Source organism: Sturnira hondurensis, unplaced genomic scaffold (genome assembly GCF_014824575.4).
Source record: "Sturnira hondurensis isolate 20B ecotype Veracruz unplaced genomic scaffold, ASM1482457v3 Scaffold0005279, whole genome shotgun sequence".
Taxonomy (NCBI): domain Eukaryota; kingdom Metazoa; phylum Chordata; class Mammalia; order Chiroptera; family Phyllostomidae; genus Sturnira; species Sturnira hondurensis.
The window spans coordinates 442010-461765 of record NW_028077910.1 but is presented as its reverse complement, the minus strand read 5'-3'; the positions used below and the strand labels follow the sequence as shown (position 1 = coordinate 461765).

Below are 19756 nucleotides of genomic sequence, written 5' to 3'. Positions count from 1 at the left end.
CTTCCCAGATAAGGTCAAGTTAAAGGAGTTCATCATCACCAAGCTCTTATTATATGAAATGTTAAAGGGACTTACCTAAGAAAAAGAAGATAAAAAACTATTAACATTAAAATGGCAACAAACTCACAACTACCAACAACTGAACTTAAGCAAACCAAAACCAAAAACAAACTAAGCAAACAACTAGAACAGAAACAGAATCACAAAAATGGAAGTAACATGGAGGGTCACAGTGGGGAAGAGGAGGGGAGAATGGGGCAAAGGTACAGGGAATAAGAAGCATAAATGGCAGGTACAAAATAGACTGGGGGAGGTTAAGAATAGTATAGGAAATAGAGAAGCCAAAGAACTTATATGTATGACCCATAGACATGAACTAACAGGGGGAATGCAGATGGGAGGGGATGTACAGGGCAAAGGGGAATAATTGGGGGGAAATGGGACAACTGTAATAGCATAATCAATAAAATATATTTAAAAAAGAAAAAATATATAAGATAAAGAGTAGGGTTACTCTCAGTTTTTTTAAAACACTCTTTTGACAGCACAATTTTTGCCTATGCTACCTCTCCTCAATTCAGACATGCAAGGGCCCCATGTGTAGTCCTGCAGGTATTCTACTTTACAATTCTGGGGCTACCATGCATTTTGTTGACATCATAGTTTTTTTTCTACTTATTAGGGCAATTTTCTAGCACATAGTTGAGAAATGTCCTGAAAAGGGGGTAGTTTTTTGCTTCTAATTTTCACAAAGTTACCACCTAGTTATGTCTACTTTTAAGTTTCACCGATTACCCTGTATTCCATGAGTGTCTTCCTCCAGAGGACATAGAAAAGATAACATTTTGAAGTTAAAGATAATGTTAAGCAGTTGTGAATGGCTTGTCTGAATTATAATGCAATGCAGTATAGTAAAGCGACCCATGGCTCTTTCTTTTTGTTGACAAAATTCTGGAGACATTTTTATTTAGAAATAGTATGATTGCTTTTTAAATTTCCCTGCAGAAGTAATGGCTTCATGAAATATCTAGTGTTTTCTTGCCCAAGAAAAATACAAAAAAGGTCATTTCCCATCTCCATGATAATAAACCCATACTTTAAATAAATTTTTGAGTATATTGTACACTGTTTTTGATTGAATGCTGCTTCCCATTTACTAGATGTAGCTGGGTCATGCTACCACCTTTGCTGCTGCTCTCAAGTGCTTCGTGGTGACCTTTAGGAATATCATTTCTGACACACGTCTCAATGATTTCAGGTTACCCTGCATGTCCTTTACTATCTTGCATGTTTTCTGATAGTCCAAGCTTGCTTACAAAGGACGTACTGTTTTTCACCACTAGTCAGTGGTCCCAACTGAAAACATAACTGTAGAATTAGTAGGCTTAAAGAAAATAAAGTCAAAATGGCTTTAACATTACACACACACATAAAATGTCAGTAATTTTTCTGGCATAAATTAAAAAAACATGGGTGCTTGGGTAAATTAACATTTGGTTGAGTATAAATTTTAGCAGGATATTGATCTGATTTGTGTGTGGAACATTTTTGCATGTGTGACATCAAAAAATTACTGAATCTCAGAAAGGTAACAAACTTCTTTTTCTTGTAACAAGTAACATAGCTGTCTTTATGGCTCTACCTTTCTGTATTAGCTTTCATGGTTCTCACTGAGGATGTGGCCTCTGTCCATTTTGACAAATGCCACAGAGTTCCCTAAAGACAAAGAATGTTCCAGATTTCCAATGACTTCCAGAGCTTATAAAAATGTTCTGTTTGCTGAGGTTATCTGAACAACTCCTGGTTTAATTCTACTGAATTAAGCTTGTGCTAAAAACTTTACAGAACACAAAAATTCAAAACTGTTGCTCTCAAAATTTTTAAGCAAATTGATTTTCCAGAAGGACAGAGCAGAATTAATTTGTAGATTTGTGTCTCTCTGGCACCCAACAGAAATCCCTGGGAGTAAAGGTTCTCCAGGTTTCAAAAGACATGGTTGGGAAGGAATTCTGCCCTGAACAGAAAGAACGACATGCATGGAGCTTCAGATTTCATAGTAGTTCTTCACTTCTCCTCTCCCTAAAATAAGAGTGTCCATTTCAGGAAACAAACAAAAATTCCAACCTTAGTAACCTTCTTCCTTTGCCTCCTTTCTCTCCCCTCCTGTCATATGACACCTGATTTCCACTTCAGTCCCAAAGCAAGAAGAATGTAAACTAATAAATGTCTCTGTGACAAAGAGGAACAAAACATTCTCTTCCTGCCACACTGACTACCCTGCCTGGGGCAAGGTCGCACCTCACTGGTGGAACTATCAAAATGGTACAGCCCCTTAATGGAGCAACTTAACAATATATACCATGAGCCTTCAGAGCAACGGTCCACAACCTTTTTGACACCTGAGACCAGTTCTGTGAAAAAAAAATTTTCCACTGGGGGAGGATGGCTTTATAGCCTGTCACCAGATGCAGCTTGTCACTTGCCACTGAATGATAGGGTTTTGATAGGAGTCTGCAAGCAATTGATTCATTATGGTCCCTGTGCAGTCACCATAATGCATGATCAATGTTTCTCTCTCACATTGATATACCTCTCTCTCTGCCTTTCTCTCAAACCTCTCTGCTAGGGATAATCTGTATGTGCAGCCACTCCCCAAATCACTGCCTCAAATTAGCATCACTGCCTCATCATCAGGCATGAGACTCTCATAAGGAGCACACAACCTAGATGCCCCATACGCAACCTAGACTGCCCCACAGTCCACAGTAGGGTTCACACTCCTACTATGGGAATCTAATGCTGCTGCTGATCTGACAAGAGACAGCTCAGGCGGCAATGAGAGCTTTGGGGAGCAGGGGCACATACAGATGAAGCTTCACTTGCTTCCACCACTCACCTCCTGCTGTGCAGCCTGGTTCCTAACAGACCAGAACTCTTACTGCTCTCTATGGCCCGGGGGTCAGGGACACCTGCTTTCGAATGTCCAGATATTTCAAGCCAATGTTACAGATATGAAAATTTATTCTAAATAAATATAACCAGATATGTAGATAAATACGTGTTGAAAAGACCTTCAGCAAAGCATTATAGTAATGTGTGTTCAACAGCGGGGTTAAAAAATAAACTAGAAAAGATCCATATTGCAAAATATCATGCATCCTATTTAAAAAGATTTGAAGACACCTGGCTGCTGTGACTCAGTTGGTTGAAGCATTGTCCTGTAGACAGAAGGGTCATGGGTTTGATCTTCAGTTGGGCATGTATGAGAAGGCAACTGGTTGATTGATGTACCTCTCTCACATTGATATTCCGCTCCCACCACCACTGCCGCTCTCTTTCTCTCAAAGCAATGAAAAAATGTCCTTGGGTGAGGAAAAAAAACAATTTGAAGATTTCAAAATGACATGGTAATGACAAAATATATAAAACTACATATGCAATATAATCCTAATTTTTTACATTAAAAACAGAAAATATTTGTGGATTTTGGAATCACAGGAGACATTTGTTTATGTTTTCGGTATACTCTAATTTTCCAATCATGAGCATGTGTCAGTTGTGTAATGAGAATTAAAGTGTTTGTTTTTAAGGGGGGGGACAGCATGCAGTGAAATGGCCATCATATCTAACCAATACCCTTGATAAAAGTACCTTCACAAATACATTTTAGTATACAAGTCTGTTTGGTTACATCCATTTTGCTGATTCTTTTTCTAAGTAAATTACGAAATGTATGAATATTTATTAAGACTTTCTTAGATGCCTAGCATTAAATAAATAGAAATTCCCCAACTGACAAATATGTAATAGATTTCCTAGGATTTTGCTATAGTTTTGTCAAGCAGGACCTTTTATAATAAATGTTCACACACTTGCTGAAAAGCATTTTGTTTGTCAAATGGCTCTTATCCCACCCTAAAAATTTAGCAACATAAAGTAGGTAATTAAAATATACAACTGAATATAAACACCAACAAACATATAAATCTTTGTCCTTTGTACCCAACTTTTGAGGCCTTCTGCATACCAGGGATTTCTTTATTTTGTCTTGTTTTGATTTTAAGACAGCTTTGTTTTAATTAACTTGCATCGAAAGCAGCAGGTATCATATCTACTGCTACATGGCATGGAGGGTACACAGTACTGAAGCACCGTAAGTCACGGCATTGACAATAACGTCAACTTCGGAAGAATGGCAATGCAGCCCAATAAGCTGTGTGCCAAGTGCAATGGTTCAGCCACAGAATGATGGTTCCAGAAAGTTGGTTAAGCAAGCTGTGCCAGTGATTTCTCATGGGCATCTTCTCCAGGGCTCAGCGTTTCAGTGGGTTTGGTGGTGGGAGGGGGCATAGTAGGGAGCACATTTTTCCTAGTCTGTAAATTCAGATAAATTATTTAATGTGCGTATTATATTATTATCTACCCCCTTTTCCAATTCAATCCTACCCATACAGAGTGTGAATTCACTGAAACCTACAGACAGGATTAACTGCTGAAGAAGGAGGGGGTTCCTGCAGGAATTTCCATCCTAATTTTTATGAAGACAGACAGATATGCAATAAACAAATCCAAGAAAATGATTCAAATCACAGCCTCACTAGATGAGTTTGTGCTTATAGCCCATAGATCAGAGAGTCCTGTTCAGCTGCCACCATTAGTATAGAATTATAGGCTATGTCAATTCTGCAGTTAGACGAATTGGAAAAATCTATAGTTTATCTTTTTAAAAATGTTTATCGTTGGCTACCTTGAAAACATAAAGCTATAAAATAAAAGGTAAACAACCAGGCATGAATATTGCCAGATAGAAAGAGAAAAATATATGCTTTATACTTTTTTACCATTTAAAAAAATGCTTCTGGTGCTTATATTTCTGGATATTTCTAGGTGAAGTATTAGGAGCCAGAAACAAAGTTTCATAAAGTAAAAGAACACTGGTTTATAAGTTAGAAGACATACTTACAGGCTGTGATCAGGGATAACCATTTAACCTCTGTCATCCTCATGACAGTTTCTCCAGGTGGAAATGAAACTTGATATTTGCCTTGCCACTCAATAACTTTGTTCTGAGGATCAAACATTGTTCCATTCATTACCCTATAAATGTAAAGCCTTAGAAATTGTCATTTCATTAGTGAACTTTTTAAAAAGATTTTATTTGTTTACTTTTAGAAAGAGGGGAGGGAAGGGACAAAGAGGGAGAGAAACATCAATGTGTGAGAGATCCATCAGTCTATTGCCTCTCACACACCCCAGCCAAGTATCTGGCCAGAAACCCAGGCAAGTGCCCTGACTGGGAATCAAACCAGTGACCTTTTGGTTCCCAGGCCAACACTCAGTCCATTGAGCCACACCAACCAGGGCTCGTCAGTAAACTTTTTAAAAATCTCTAATCAGAAGGAAAATCTTTATGAAAAGTGATGTGGACACATGAAAGACCCTTCACTGTGACTTAGTATCAGACACAGGGCTTTCATGTCAGAATTTCTTCAAATGCTTTCTTTTAATTACTTTTTAGGACTAAGAATTCAGATGTTGCCTATAGAATGCCTCTTTTATGAATTAAATTGGGACTTTAAAGTGAGTTGGCTTCAGCTTTCCTCTTACATGAGAATGTAACAGGAAAGAAGCACTTTCTAAACTATCCTGTTGTTCTAGTAAAATGGTCACAACAGGTCAAAAACCGTTGTTCTCTGTATTACTCAAAGCATACATTATATATTCCAAAATATAATTAGCACTTGTAGCTGTAACAGAGAGCTACACCTTCTGGTTATGTATCTATCAAATTTTCATTTTAATAGCAATGACTCATAATGAAATTATGCAGTCATCGTTCCATTCATTAAACCACTTAACTTGCGGGCTGTCCTTGTAAACTGAAAATCCTCTGCATATGTGTTCCCATCATGCTGGCCCACACTCTATTTGTCAACATAATATTTGTTAACATACACAGTTCTTTCCAGAACAAGGTACTTTTTAGTTTTGTTTCGTTTTTAATGTGCATTCAGAGAGCAGATGCTGTTGAAAATGCTATCAAGTTACAGATGCACAGAATACTCTTGCTGAATGTGTCTGGTAATATAGTTTTGAAATATTACTCCAGTTCTAGCCTTCTGCTGTCCCAAACTTCATTCTCTGGGGAACCATCCAAAAACACAATGCTAAGAATTACTAAATTCAATCTTCAGATCAGCTGTTTTTTAAATGGCAGAACATGGTTTTAACAAATTCAGCATAGGTTTCAACAAATTCAGTGTAGGTTTCTCTTGTTGATGAAGGGATGAGCTCCAAAGACACATTATTATCTGAGATTTCATTATAGGAAGGAAATTAAAGTAATAGTTATTGGAAGGAAGCAAAACAAAAACAAGAGGTTCTATCTTATACGTTTAACAGCTAGCATTCTTCTCTCTGCCGAACCCTCACTCTCTTTCCCGGTCATGCCTTCTTTCTACTCTTTCTTTTCTCCTCTTTTTTCCTAGTGTGTCTCTTACCCTCTCTTTAATAATGCCCCTCCCTTTTGTTTCCTGCTCAGTGCTAATCAGCAAAGAGCTTTACTCCTACCTTCTCCTGTACCTTGTCTGATTATCACATGTGGTATTACAATATATATTACCATCATCATTCCTTTTTATCTGAGGCTTACATGAACTAACAGAAACAAGCCAGGCCTCCTTATTTCAAAGCCTGTGTCCTCTTCGAATATGATGCTACCTCAAGAAATTCCTTTCTCCCTCATAGATCTTTTCCACTTCTTTACCTCCCTTCAGCTTCTCTCCCTCACTTTCTGGTCCTCCTCCATCACTCAGCAAACCATCTTCCACCCCACCCCAAGCCCCATCTGAACAGCCCTTTCTAGTAAACTCCTTCATCCTCAGAAAGGTCAAGTGATTCTTTCTTCTCCAAGGACGTCACTGAGTGTCTTTGCTGCAACCCCTCTTATTTCATCCCAGGAGCAGCTTATCTCTTGTGTCATTAGCATCCGTCTTCCAAATTAATCACATTAATATCGGAGAGAAGTATCTAACTGAGGAGTTTTTCTCTCACTCGCTCTCTCTGACTCTGTCTCTGTCGCTTTCTCTGTTTTCCAAATTATTTGTGGTATTGTTAATGGTGTTTAGGTCGTCAGGTTGTCAATTAAACCCTTATTACATTTGAAAAAACTGGGATATACAGCTCATAATATTATTCTCCCATTATTTTATAAAGAGAATATCATAAATTCTTCTCACCTGAAATAATCCTTAGCCAAATTTTTGGATGGAATACTTACATTACAAACTGGGAAACTGAGGAACTAAAGACAATAATTTTGTTCTTCGCAGACTCCTTACAACTGTGAACATTTAATTCCTTGGCTAAGAAATAGTTTTGGGGGGCTAATAGTTAATAGGATTATGAGGCTGGTGAAAGGTTTTGGACATAACACAGAATATTATTTTTTTCTATTTGAAGAACTGAAAATTTGAAAGAAGTGTTCTTTGTCTTACGAACATAATGGGAACAGGATTATTTTCTGAAATTCCAATTACAGTATTTTCTGACTTTGATTTTGCCCAGGGGTACCACAATAAAGATACCCAATTAGAATGAAACATGTTACAGTTTGTGATACAAAGAGGTATTTTTTATTAAATCACACCTTATTCCTGAGAAAAAAATTATAACCAGTAAAGTAAAAACTAAAATTTGGAAATAATCAGGACGTACTCAAACCCAAACCAAAAATTTAAAAAAAAAAACAGAAAGAGAAGTATATTTTCTTTATCAGACAACTGAACAATTCAGATAATCAGTTCTCTCTTAAAATAATGGATACTATGATCATAATAGTATTTCTAGATAACAAAACTATCAGTAATTAAATAGTGATGATTAATAACCATTCCCCTTGAGATTTTGTTTTGCAGCGGGTTTTGTTTGTTAATTGCACCTCATTTTCAATTCTATAGAGCAGTATAACACATTTCCATTCCCCTTCTTATTCCAACTGCTACTCTCCCTAAGCCTCTCCCCTAAGGGAGAACTACTTGGTTTCTATGGTAACCATTACAAACTATGGCTCCCGGGGTAGCAGGAGGAAAGACCAGCAGAAGAAAAGGTCTAAATCTGGGTGCTTGGAGTGTAACACATTCTCTGTGTTATTGTTAGTTACCAAAACTTTTTCCTACTTCCTTATTTGGGGAAGTACTTAGCACTTTTCAGAGTAGCATTTCAAGGAAGTAAATAATACCCTTGTCTCTGACCAATAGTAAGAAATTCCTCTTGGACCTTCCATGATCACGAACGTCCAAAGGGGATCCGGTTGTGTGCATGTCCCTTCCACCCACCATTTGGGCAGTAGGGCACAGCAAATGGTTGCTTCTAACCAGAACACAAGCTTTGTCAATCAGCGTGAAACAATAAATGTGCTCATGATCCATTCTGGTCATCTGATGTCTAATTTGAAGTTTTATACAAAATGTATATGCTGAATCCTTGCTCAGTGATGATGAGAATGTTTCCTGTTGGGACTGGTTCTCTTGCCTAACTCTGGAGAAGGCTTATTTTTGTAACAGAAGAGTACCAGTCCCTTAGTGGGAGTGAGAGAATTGTTTGGGGAATCCTAGAGTGTTTATTCCCAACTTCACTCTTGAGTAAAAATACCTATTTGCAAAAGGAATGCTTTCTTCTGTAGTAAAAGGGGTTTTGGAAATCTGATCCAGTCTGTCAGTCCCGGAAGGACGTCTGAGCCCTCTCTCCCTTTTAATATAAGAATTCGAAAGCAGTGGGGAAGCGTGCTAGACCTATCACAGCATTGCTAACAGACAGCCTATTACAGTATTTAATAAAACAGAAACAGCATGCTTATCATAGGCTGATAATCCTACCTCCTGTACGCTTTAAAAACAGTATGAAGCAGCTCTCACAGAGCTTCAGATAACTAATTTCAAGCATGGCTGTCTAGCGTGCCAGTCACTCCTATTGTCCTTCCAAACTCTTTCAGACATTTTGAGCTGGGAGTATTAAAGCTATGAGTTAGCAAGGGTTGTGGCATTAATGGTACAGAAAAGCTTTAGGCACGAGAGGTAATGATGATTACCGGTGGCTCTTTGGAGGACTGCACTGGATCTGAATCGCTGTCCTTAAAAATTAAGCGTGGCTTTTGAGGAAGATGTGACAACTACAGGAGGTAAGATTTGCATGTCAAACAAAGGGATCTGTTGCTGTTTCTTGCTTTTTTTTGTTTGCTTTGTGCCAGTGGGTCCTGAATTGCAGCCAGGTGCGGAGCAAGAAGCAGGAAAGCGGATAGAGGGGAGTGGGAGACGGCTCTGCTTAGAGCAAAACACAGTGGATAGTATTGTGTTTTATGGCAGAAATGCCTCGAGGACAAAGTGGCTCCAGGCTCCGTGCCTGCTGAGTGAGCATTCCACGTTGCTTTTCCCGTGGAGTAAAATGCTTAGAGGTCATGGAGAAAGCAGTTTGCTTCTTATCTGTGGTGCCCGCTGGGCTGTTAGTAGGGTTAAGTGAAGACTTTGGTGGGTGGGGGGCAAAAAGGTCCAAGAAAAATAAAGAGAATGCTGTCCTTAAGACTTGAAACCTGTTAGATAAATAATTTTTTCATGTGATAAAAAGAACAACCAGACTCTAATTTTTAAAAGGGGACATTGGAAGATTACAAAGGATTTTCCTCGTAAAGAACTACTTTGTATTTAATTTATTATTAAAGAAAATTGGGTACCTCCATCCATTTTGCATGTTGAAAGGCTGATCCACACTGTTTGCACGGATGGTGTTGCTAACGCAGAGAAGGAGTTTTAGACTCGAAGGGGGGGCTTTCCCTCTGCTCCTGCTTTGGCTTTTCAACAACCATCAGGGCTGCAGATGAAAATGGTGATTCGTTAGAGATTGTGAACTTGACAGTTTGTCTTGTTCTTTTCTTCTTTTTTTTAATGAACGGCATGAAAGCACAATTCTCCTTGAAAGATGAGAGGGGCAGTTAGGTTCCAAACTCCAGTGGATAATGAGTAGATTTGCAGAGGAACTTATTCTGCTTTGTACTTTATTATGGGATCCGTGCAGCTTGGTCAAAGTAGGAAATGTCAGGAAATCAGGCGGCTGAGGTTTTTAAAGCAAAGTGCAATCAATGATCAAAAATGAATGTTTCCCCAACTTGATCTATGGTGCAAGTTTTGGTATTTGTCATTGCACATGACCCCTGATGTGAAGTGGCAGGAACATAGTAAGTGAATTTCTCCATGTTCTTGTGTTATTTCCCTGATAGACTTCACCAACTCTGACATGCAAAGATGCTGCTATAGATTTTGAAAAATGCTATGTTCTGATGCATTGATTTAGTTATAATGAATGGCAAAGATATGTAGAATAATTGTATATTTAAAACAGAATATAACATTTTTCCAAAAGTTCTATGTTAATGAAGTACTGACTAGAAATAAAAGTGAATGAGAATTATAGTGTGTTTGTTTTAGCTAAATACTGGAATTGAAGTTAAATGGGCTTTTTCCCTGGTACAGTTGAGTTTGTGCATTCGTGAGCTTCTGTATATATGCTGCCATTCACGTTTAAAGTTGAAATCATTGCCCCGTAGTGTGTGACACCTATGCTTAAAGTTGTATGTCTATTTTTCCTACCAGTGTGATGAAAATTACTGAAACTCTCTATGCTAGTCTTTCTGTGACCAAGAGCACATGTCCATGAAATAACTGTATGGAATTTCTGATGCAATTTATGGCTATTACATAGTTTTCTGTTTCTATGTGTCCAGTGGAATGTGTGACCTTGACCTTGTAAAGTCCCATTATCTAGCCAATTGTGCTCACCAGTCAAGAACCCATGCATGGAGAGTGCGCAATACACAGACAGAAACACACACACACACACACACACACACACATTTTATTTACGGTAGTCAGATTACAAGTGAATGTAATTTCTATTGTTTTCATTAATTTTATTTATTTTAAAAGAACTTCCACTGTCTCTGGTCTTACCAATATCTTCTAAATCCAATCAAATCAAGCATTTATTATCGAAGTGGCTTGTGCCATAAAAGTTGTCAACAGGAGAAGTCATTTTGCTGTGGTTGTGCTCATAACACTTTACTGATAAACTAAAATGACTTTTCACAATTTTCACAGATTTATGGGAAAAGTTCCTATATTAAATCTCCATGGTATGTGTGTCTAGACTAAACGCCCACAACATGAAAAATATAGGAGGCAACTGTTTTGTTGTTTGCAAGCTGTGGGCAAAGCCAAACCAAGTGATTTAGTCAAAACAACCTACTTGTCACAAATTAATTTTGCCACCTATTTACATTGGTAGGTATCAATCAAAGCATTTCCACATATCCTTCCCTTTCAGTTTTTGGTACATCTAGTAATAAAAATGAGCAATTTTCAAGCTATACAGAAATCAACTCAGGAATCCATCCTGACATAAAAAATAAGCAAAGCTTCAGTCTCTTGTTTTCTCAGTGCCCAAGGGTGGCACAGTCATCATTCAGTCACCAAGACACAAGTCACCAAGTCCAGGATTGTCCTTGTTCTCTGTCTCTCTCATATACACAGTCGTCATTTTACTTTTATTGGTGATATCGGACCAGACATTTCACAAACTAACACAATCTTCTCTATCGTCTCTCTTCTCTCATCAAAATATGATGAAAAAAGAGCCTTCCAAATATCTTCCTGCTATTACATTGAATAAAAAGCAGACTACAACAATGTATCTACAATATAATTCTGATTTTAATATATACCTGTGTATGGAAAAAAAGAAAGAAGTGCACCATTTTATTCTCATTATTCATCTGTAGGGTTGCTAATTTTTTTTCAAAACGGGCATTGCATTAACAGTCACAGGAAGACTGACATCGTTCAAGTTTACATCTCCTATCCCAACCACATCGCCATCTTTCCCATTACCATACTTCATATAACCCACGACATCTTCACCTCAAATTCGAAAATCATTTGTTGGTCCCCCAAAAACTGAGCAGAAATTCCATGCCCCTTCTTCCTTGGGTTTCCTGGCACATCATGGAAAACTCAGCATCATCTTTCTCAGAGACTGACTCCTACGTGTTAATTCAGGTTTACTAGAAAAGGTGTGTATGTGTGTACATATGAGTGTGTTCTCTCTACTACTTTATAGATAGATAATATTTCAATCTCCTTTTCTGGCTCCTTATTATCCCCTAAATATTTAAATGCTGGAGTGCTCTGTGGCTCAGCTATGAATCTATTCTTTACCTATATTTACTCTCTAGATGAGTTCAAGCTAGTCTCAAGACCTTAAAAACTATCCATACCCAAACAGCTTACAAATTCTTTTTTTTTTAAGATTTTATTTATTTATTTATCTTTAGAGGGGAAGGAGAGAGGGAGAGAAACATCAATGTATGGTTGCCTTTTGTGCGTCCCCTGCTGGGAGTTGGCCTGCAGGGAACTGGACTACAATCCAGGCATGTGCCCTAACTGGGAATCAAACCTCGATCCTCTGGTTCGCAGGCCCACGCTCAATCCACTCAAACAGCTTACAAATTCTAATGCCTGAATTAGGCTTTTTCTCTAACGTGCATACTTCAATATTCAACTATCTACAGAACATTTTCATGTAAATGTACTTTGCACATTGCACACTTAACATATTCACAACCACATTTCTGAATTTCCACACATAGTCCTCCCCAATTTTCCCCCATGCATCTAAATGGGAACTCCATTCTTCCACTTGCTCTGAAGAAAAATCTTGAAGTCCACTTTGAATCTTCTCTTCCCTCCATTTGTCACAGAAGATCCCATTGTTTCTACCTTCAAACTGCAGCTGGAATTCAATTACTGATAATCCCACTGCTACCACTGTGGGCAAGTTACCGCCAGCTCTCGGATTATTGCACGTATTTTCACCACTGACCTTTTGCTTCTGCCTCCCTCTGCTCTCCTACACACGTTCTGGTCTGTATTCAACATGAGTGGTCATTGCAGAATTGAAGCTAACACATAATATCTCCTGCTCAAAAGTCTCCAACATCCCCCCATCTAACTACAGGTTAAAGCCAGATCCTTACAGTGGCCCACAGGAGGCCACGGGTGATCAGCCCAGGTTCCTCCTTGGCTTCTCTGCTGCCTCCCCCTTTAGCACAGCACTGCAGCCAGCTGGTCCTCAAACCTGCCATGCTCTCGAGCCTCAGGGCCTTTGACTCGGCTGTGCCTGCTGCTGGGGAAATTCTTCCCCTGCATACACCTACGTAATTCAGCGTCTCACTTTCTTCAGGTCTCCACCAAATGTCACCTCGTCAGAGAAGGGTTCCCTGCAAACCATATCTTAAATCGTACCCTCTTGCACAAATCCCATCCCTAGTCCTTGCTTTGTTTTTCTCCATCACATATCAACTTATACCCCCAATATATCCTATGTTAAGTTTTTATTGTTTTTCTGTCTCTTTTCTGCTAGAATGTAAACTCTATGAGAGGAGAAGTTTTGCTTTGTTCCCTAACATAATAGTCGTCAAATTAATGAATGTAGGAATTCAAGGCTTCTTTCCCCCATAAAAATTCAATGATAGCATTAGACTCCAAGCACAAGTTTTTCAACCTCAGCGTCAAAGCTCAATGTCATAGTACCTTATTACTTTTTCCAAACAGAAAGATGCCAAACACCTTGAAGAAAGTCAAGGAGATTTATCAAGATAATTTTTTCTCCTTTTTACATAAGAGAGTAAAAATGCACATCACTGATTCCAATCTATGTCAAAGCAAATAAAAATTCAATTTGCCTGAATTTTGATTTATCCAAAAGATCACTTCTCTTTCAAAAAGATATCTTCACAGATTTGCACAAATGACTATGGGCATAAATATGTCCTGTGTTTTCTCTGATCTCCCCTGGTGGCAAGAAAAGGGATGGCAAAACCAGGTTGGAAATTAGTTGGGCTCAATACCCCTTTTCCTGAGAATACAAGCCCCCATAGCCTGTGTGGCACAAGGAATCAGTCAATACTGATCAATATACGTACCATTCATTTGCATTAATTTATTGCCCTTGAAATCAGCATGGTTAGTCTCATAGTCTAGTCAACAGTGACCTCTCTACCACTTATAAGGTATATGTTTTCAAATAATTAAAGTAGAATAAAATACTCCGATTCTACAAATTGGGTGCAAGTAATAATGCCCAATATGTCTAGAATGTTCTATAATCCAGGGAGATAGTGTGATACGAAAAGGACATAGCATCTGAGACAAGCACAGGCTATAAGAACAAAGAGGTTTGGCCTGAATCTCACATTTGTACTTCATAGCTGTGGGACCATGGGTAAGTTTATAAAATGTTATCATGCCTCAGTTTCCTGCCTGGTAAATGGTGATAGTAACATCTCCCTCTTCAGGTTGAAGATTAAATGTGATTATGTGTTAGAATACTTGGCACAGAGAAAAAGCTTAAAAAGTAAGAGTGTTCTCACTGTCATTGTCATTTAATCTTCACAGTATGCCTGAGTAGCAGATATTATACTTTCCATTGAACAGATAAGAAAACTAAGGTGTAGAAAAGTTAATCATATTGCTCAAGGCCAAAGAACTAGTAAGCTATTGAAATTTACTCTCCCTTCAGCCATAAAGAGTCCTGATAAATGGAGTGCCAGATTAGCCATCTTTTAGTATATTTAGTGACTACAGGCTGCCAGTGGTTACAGGAATTTTTTTAAAGGGGAATCTGAAGAAAAGGTTTTCCTCTCCTCTGTGAACAATGGAGGAGCCTTATGGATTCCTTCCCTGAAGAAAAAGTAGACTTAACCTCCTGTGAAGTGACTTAAGTGACAGCCAATTTATTCATTAAGAAAAGCTCAAAAAAAACCAACCCCTCAATCCCTAGATGTACAGTATACTGCAGCATCCAGACACAAGTTCTGTGGCCCTGAAGACCTGCCCCTTGCCAGTTCTTTAAACCTGCTCTTTTTTCAGCAGAAATGTAGACAGTAATAGTACATCACTCATGGGGTTTTGAGGATTAAATGAGGTAATCTGTGCACAGCCGTTGGCACTGTGCTTGGCACAAATTATGCGCATAATGCATATCACCTACTAGCACCTTAGCTATTACTATATGGGATGAAATGTCAAACATTATAAATATGTTATAACACTGAGAGATTTGGTTTAAATAACTCCTTTAGTTTTTATTTCTTAATATTGCATGCCTCTAGGTTAATTCAATAGATGTGATTTAAAAGTGATTTAATTACCAAAGTATTATGTTAGAAGTCAAGGTGTTTGAGCATCTGGCCAGCTCCAGAAACAGAATTTCTTGAAATGTGTGACATTTGATTGTTTCTTATTAGACCCAAAATAAAAGAGGCAATTCTAGAAAAATCAAGAAAATGTCTGCTTTTCTGAGATAACCCAATTTTATGGATTCATATTTAAAAAGCTTTAACCGACTGCCTTTCCTTGACCTTGTCAGGCTCCAGTTTCAACATTACTGGTCTTCACTCTGCCTGTGACTACATGGGATGAATTGCTGGTAAACAGACCATGAACAAATGCATTACCTTGTAATACAACTTCAGTGCCAGGTGTGCATGAAATTTACAATTAGCATCAGTCGGTTATTCCAGATTTAACATTATGAATTGCTTAATGCAAAGGCATTCACTTTCATTTAATTGCTCAATAAAAATTAGCACCTCCATACAAACTACTGGGAAACTCTCAAATACTAATCTACTACAGAGGCTAAACTTTCCTTTAATCAGCTCTGAACGTCATCCTGTACCAAACAGCTTCTCAAATTTCAAAGCCTTGAAGACTTGTGTTGCTAATGATTGTATTTGTGTGGGTGTTTCCTTTAATATTTTGTCATTTCCCAAATCCACCTCTGTAAGTGCAAATATTTACATTCCCTCATTATTTTCCAAAGCATAAAAGAAGCTACAAAATTGCTATACTCTGGTGCATCTGAGATCTTTTTCCCTGTCTTATCTCATTTGTTTGGCTCAAGTAAACTCTTATAAAAGTTTCTTAGATAAATACATATAATACATATACCAATCATGACATAAAGGTCAGCAATGGAGGCGATAGAGGTTTGGACGGAGTAACATATTTGGCAGTAAGGTGTCTCTCTACATTTTATTTGAAGTAATTTAATATTACCACTCGTTACACTGTGAGAGTTTAGATATATATTGTAAACGAGAGCAACTACAAAATAAGAGAGCTGTATCTAAAAAAAAGTATGCACATTAAAATGTAATATTAAGAAATATTGAAACAATTCAAAATAGGGTAGGAAAGTTAAGAATAGAAAGAAAATAAGAAAAATCAGTTTACAAGTAATAAAATAATAGGCCTAAATCCAACCATATCAATAATTGCATTAAATGTAAATCATCTAAGCAAAGCATTTAAGAGATTATCAGATTGGAATTTTTTTAAGGCCTAATTTGGTGTTGTCTACAAGTAAATCATGTTAAATAAAATAACATAAGAAGGTGAATAAAAAGATGGGAAAAGACATATCAGAAAAGCTAATCAAAAGAAAGCTGGAGTGTCTATATAAATAGGAGATGAAATAGATTTCAGAACAAGGAAATTACAAGCGACAAGGAGAAATAGTACATAATGATAAAAAGAGTCCATTCATCAAAAACGTATCATTCTAGCCCTCGCCAGTGCGGGTGGAGTGTTCCGTTCCAACAGTAGTGAGTGTGTGTTATATGTCAACATCTGGCAACCCTATGAATGAATGAGGTCCGCAACGTCCTGTCTTCACCAGCCCTACTCAGCTCCTGCAGACTCATGCCTATGGCTTTTTTATGGAGTCAGTCCTTCGCATATTTGGTCTTCCGCTCTTCCTGCTGCCTGCTATTTTTCCCATCATTGTTGCCTTTTCCACAGGACCTTTGTAGGATGTGCCTAAAGTAGGATAGCTTCAGTTTTGGCATTTTTGTTCCCATCAATGTTTTAGGCATGATTTTCTCTCAGACTCGCTTTTTTCATCCTTCTGGCAGTCCTGGTTATTTGTAGAGCTATCCTCCAACACTGTATTTCAAGCAAATCAATTATTTTCCTATCAGCCTTCTTCACTGTCCAACTTTCGAGTCTGTATATAGTAAGTGATAATACGAGAGTGTGGATGATACTAGCCTTGGTCTCTAATGACACATCTTTGCTCTTTCTTAATTCTTTGAAAATCTTCTTCACAGATTTTCAAAGTTTGATTTTTAAAAAACATCTTCACATGGTATTGCTCCTTTTTGCTGCAAGAATACTCTGTTCATAGTTCTACCATGGTCATTGGCACACGGTTCTGATCTTTGGTTCACTAATCTGCTCCCTTCCTCCCCAATTAAATCATAAGTCTCAGGAGGTCAAGGACTGGGTCATAGTTATCACAGTATTTCTAGTGCCTCGCAGAGTTCTTGGCAGTAGTTAATGCTCAATAAGTATTTCTTGAATGAGTTAAACCAGTGATAAATATACATTCAATATTAGATATCTTGGTGTCCAGTTTGACCTGAGGGTAAAGGACCAAGTGAACAAATAAATCATGCACTTCCAAAATAGTGCTGCATAGGACTATTACAATAAGGTTATAATAATGAAGCCTGGACCTGTCCTGTGCTTACTAACTCCTCATTCACCTGTCCTCTCACCTCTCCTCTTTCCATTCCCAAGCCCATATCAGATGCTTTTGGGGGCAGTTTCTCCATCCCTTCCACTCTACTGTCTGTCCAGAGCTGCTACCCTATCTTTGTAAAGAGCATGGTAAAACCTTTCACTCAAAGCTAAGTTTAAGTCTGACAGCTTCCTGGAGCAAATGCCTAAGCCCCCTCCTCACCAAGGCTAGGGTGACAGATGAGCTGAGTGAGAACTTCAGCTCAGGGGGAGGGGAGGGAATACATCAGCTGTCAAAATGTCAAGACTGCTGACTTCTTAGGAAAGAAAGAGAAGATGCTTATATTACTAGACAGGAGGGCTTTGGTTTACATTTGCTAGCATTTGTACTAAACAGGGAAAATGTCAGATGAATCCCACATGCAGGTTTCTTGTCATCTTGGTGGTTTTCTGAGTGTGAAATTCAAACTCCAGAATATTCTGGACATGGGAGCTCATTTTCAGTTTTCAACAAATTCATTCAACTTGTAAAAGAGTATAGCTAGGCAAGTAAAATATGTAACGTAATTTTAAAGTATAATTTTTTAGCCCAGATAATTAGGCTTAAACTCCTTGAGAGCAGATACCTTCTTTTTATAATTCTTAGGTGAATCAAAATATATTAAATATATACAGTTTTTAAAAATAACTTTTTGGTCGATATACACTCCCCTCTTCACACTGGTCCCGGACATAAAGCCATATTAGATAAGTCAGGTAGATTTCTTATCGTTATTTATGAGACTGCGTGACTGGCAGCGTCTGGGTCTACAAACTACACAAATTTTAATTTCACTGCACCTCCTTTGTTGTTGAGGTACAGCTTTTAAGGAAGAGGAAGGAAAAAAGGGTTTGTGAGTTCTGATCTTGCCGGTTTATTCACAGAATCACATCCTCACAGACTTTCTTTGATTGGAAATAATTTACAAAACCAATCCACGCAGGCTTCTATCAAATGAGGATTCAATTTGGAATTTTGTCAAAATACAGCTCTTACTACATGGCATGTATCTGGGTCATTTCACTGTCCTCTGTACTTTATAGTTCAGGACTTTATAAATAATGACTCTAGTTTTGTCAGACTTTTTAAGTCTCTTTTTTTATTATGAAAAATTTCACTCCAAACCTGGTAAAGGTCAAGCACCTGGCTCTATAACTCTTATTCGAAAAGGTAAAGTGTCTTTCAAAGTGAAACTCTGAGAAATTTAAAAAATAAGCAGCAATTTAAATGCAAATCTAGGTTCTTTCTTGTTCTCCATAGATGCAGAGGATCATTCTGGTACTGCCATATAAGGCAGTACCTTCTCACTTTACGAGGAGAGAGAAGCAGTTGGTAAATCTCTCCTATGAGATAATTCTTAAATGTCTTGAGTTTGGTTTTGTGTAAGCATCTGAAAATTTCTGGCCACGTGAAGAATTTGTAACTCCATCAAGTTAAAGTACAGTATACTTCCTTAGAGGGATTGTATTTCTATAGTAAATCTAGAACCATTGGTTGTCTTTGGATTTTTTTTATTTCCTAGTATATTCCAAATGAAGGAACTAAGGGAGGAAAAGCAACCAGCCAGAAGAAAATAATAGCGAACTTTAGAGGCAGAGTTCTAAGAGGATGGATCAAGTTTCCTCCTGTCTGTGGGCATCATCAATGGCTGGTGTAGCTTCACTTCTTAGTGGTTTTATTTGATCCTATGTGATGCTTGGGAACAGCCATAGGGGGCTCTCTGTGTAGACAACTCAGGTAATTATTTGTTTTAAAAACATAAAAATAGAACAGCACAGGAATCAATTCTCTGTTGGAAAGAATCAAAAGAAAAGTTGAGAGAGAAACACAGTTTATACCTAAAGGAGAAAGAAGGATTATATAATATGTTACCAAATTTCAGAATATCTTTTTGAGTGTGTAAAAGACAAGAGCCGTGGTACAGAGAATATTGGCTAGAGAATGTCTATTACAACCTGCTTCTCTATCTTCTTGGCTTAATTCTCCATTGACAAGTAGGTTAAGTGTCTGCAGGACCGAAATTTTAAAAAATGATATAAATAGGAGTTGTGCTTCAATTTATATGTCTATATGAAAAGCAGCCTGT

The 19756-nt window shown here is 37.9% G+C and overlaps 1 protein-coding gene across 1 annotated transcript in view; it reads left to right on the top strand.

The window, feature by feature from the left end:
- The first annotated feature begins 8761 nt into the window (after positions 1 to 8761).
- KCNMB2 (potassium calcium-activated channel subfamily M regulatory beta subunit 2) overlaps positions 8762 to 19756 on the top strand; it is a 237723-nt gene continuing 226728 nt past the window's right edge. The window contains exon 1 of the mRNA XM_037046495.1: positions 8762 to 9178. The gene's annotated coding sequence lies outside the window, so the exon portion shown is untranslated. The remainder of the gene's footprint in view (positions 9179 to 19756) is intronic.